Here is a 2979-nt window from a genome sequence, read left to right on the forward strand (position 1 = left end):
TAATGAAGAATGCAAGGAGTAGAACCAGGAGAAAGGTTTGTATGACAACAACACTGTAAGTGCGAACAACTTTGAAAGTTGCAAAAACTATGATGAATACAATGACCATCATGATGCCAGAAAACCAATGATGAAAAACATTATTAATATACATATTTTTGTGTATCACTATTGAGGGAATTTATTTTGTTCGACTACACATATTTATTACAGGAAATTTTTTAAAATTATTTTCCCAATGAGGAGGGAAGTGGGAGGAAGAGAAAACATATTTATATATATTTTTTCTAATAGATAGGGAGAGCCAACAGAAGCCAAGATCTGAAATATTATATGAGATTTTATATGAGTTCATTGTATTATTAGTTTCATTTGACTATTGTACTTTGTTACAAGAGGTTTCTCACAAAGTGAGAGTAATCTGTAAATATTTATAGTGTAAAAATAAAGCAAAGCAAAACGTGAAAAGGAGGGCACATGTCAGAAACACTCACCTACCCTTATTCTGCTCATATCCCATTGTTTAGATTCTCTGGCAATTTCCAATGTAAACATAGCCCCAAATCCCTAAAATAGATTTATATTAATATTGTAAAAATGTCCAATAATAGGCAATGCTCAGAAATGAGTTACAAAATTCTTCTGTAGTATCATGTGGGTTTTTTTTTTGCATTTATTAGTTTATTTTTAGTTTTCAACATTCACTTCCACAAGACTTTGAATTCCAAATTTTCTCCCCATCTCTCCCTTCCCCCCACCCCCAGATAGTATGAATTCTGATTATCCCTACCCCTAATCTCCTCTCCATTCTATCACAACCCCTATCTCTTAGCCCCTTCCCTTTTGTTTTCCGGTTGAGTAAGATAAATTTCTATACAATATTGCCTGTATATTTTATTTCCCAGTTGCATGTAAAAACAGCTTTTAATGTTTGTTTTTAAAACTTTGAGTTTCCCATTCTCTCCCTTCCTCCCTCCTCACCCACCCTCATTGAGAAGGCAAGGAATTCTATATAGGTTATATGTGTGTGTGTATGAGTGTGAGTGTGTGTGTAGTGATGCACAACACTTCCACAACAGTCATGTTATGAAAGACTAACTATATTTCCCTCCATCCTATCCCACTACCCCATTTATTCTATTCTCTCCTTTGACCCAGTCCCTCCTCAAAATATTTGCTTCTTATTACTCCCTCCTCCCATTTGCCCTCCTTTCATCCAGTCCTCTCTTATCTCCTTACCCCCTACTTTCCTGTAGGGTAAGATAGATTTCCATACCCAATTGAGTGTGTATGTTATTTCCTCCTTAAGCTAAATCTGATAGAGTAAGGTTAACTCATTCCCTTTCACCTCCCCCCGCTTCCCCTCCATTGTAAAAACTTTTTCTTGACTCTTTTATATGAGACAATTTACCCCATTCTGCCACTCCCTTTCTCCTTCCAGTACATTCCCCTCTCTTACCCCTTAATTTTATTTTTTAGAAATCACCCCTTCATATTCAACTCACCCTGTGCCCTCTGTTTAAGTATATGTATGTATATTTATGTGTATACATATATGTATGTGTATGAAGATGTATACATACACATGGAGATATGCACACGTGTGTATTGTGTACATGTTATGATACATACACACATATACATGTTTGTATGCATGCATGATATATGTGTGTATATGTACACATATATGTATATATTCCCTCCAACTATCCTAATACTGAAAAATGCCTCATGAGTTAAAATATCATCTTTCCATTTCAGAATGTAACAGTTCAATTGTAATAAGTCCCTTATAATTTCTCTTTCCTATTTACTTTTTCACGCTTCTCTTGATTCTTCTATTTAAAAGTCAAAATTTCTATTCAGATCTGGTCTTTTCATCAAGAATGCATGAAAGTCCTCTATTTCATTGAATTTTCATTTTTCTCCTGGAAGGTTTATACTCAGTTTTGCTGGGTAGGTAATCCTTGGTTTTAGTCCTAGTTCTTTTGACCTCTTAAATATCACATTCCAGGCTCTCCCATCCCTTAATACAGAAACTGCTAAATCTTGTGTTATGTTGATTATGTTTCCACAATACTTGAATTGTTTCTTTCTGGCTGCTTGCAACATTTTTTCCTTGACCTGGGAATTCAGGAATTTGACTACAATATTCTTAGGAGTTTTCCTTTTAGCATCTATTTTAGAAGATGATTTGTGGATTCTTTCAATATCTATTTTTCTCTTCTGGTTGTAGAATATTGGGGCAATTTTCTTTGATAGTATCTTTTTTTTAATATTTTGTGTTTATTTTTAGTTTACAATATTCATTTCCACAAGATTTTAACTTACAAATTTCCTCCCCAACTGTCCCCTACCCACCACACCAAAACAACAATCCCACTGAATAACCCCTCCCCCAATCTGCTTTCTCCTATATCTTCCCCCATCCCCCTTCAACTTTCCAGTAGGGCAAGATGGATCTCCATACCCCAGTGCCTGTATATCTTATTTCCTATATGCATGTTAAATAATAATAATAAATTTTTGAGCATTTAATTTTAAAACTTTACATTCAAAATTCTTTCCTTTTTTCCCTCATCACCCACCCTTACTGGGAAGATAAGCAATTCAATATAGGTTGTACATGTGTAGTTACACAAAACATTTACATAATGGATATATTGTAAAAAACTGACACTATTTCCCTCCATCTTATCCCTGCCCCCTGTCTTTTCTACTTTGACCCTGTCCCTTTTCAAAAGTGTGTGCTTCTAACTACCCTCCCCCCAATCTGTCCTCCCTTCTATCATCTCCCCTCTTGTCCCCTTCTCCCCTATTTTCCTGTAGGGTAAGATACCCAATTTGTTGTGTATGTTACTCCCTCCTTAGGCCAAATTCAAAGAGAGCAAGGTTGACCCATTCCCTTTTGCCTTTCTGTTCTTCCCCTACATTGTAACAATTTTCCCTTGCCTTTTTTATATGACATAATTTACCCTA

The sequence above is a fragment of the Petaurus breviceps genome, unplaced genomic scaffold (genome assembly GCF_028583685.1).
Source record: "Petaurus breviceps papuanus isolate PSGF00001 unplaced genomic scaffold, PetGlider_PUasm1.0 77, whole genome shotgun sequence".
Lineage (NCBI taxonomy): Eukaryota > Metazoa > Chordata > Mammalia > Diprotodontia > Petauridae > Petaurus > Petaurus breviceps.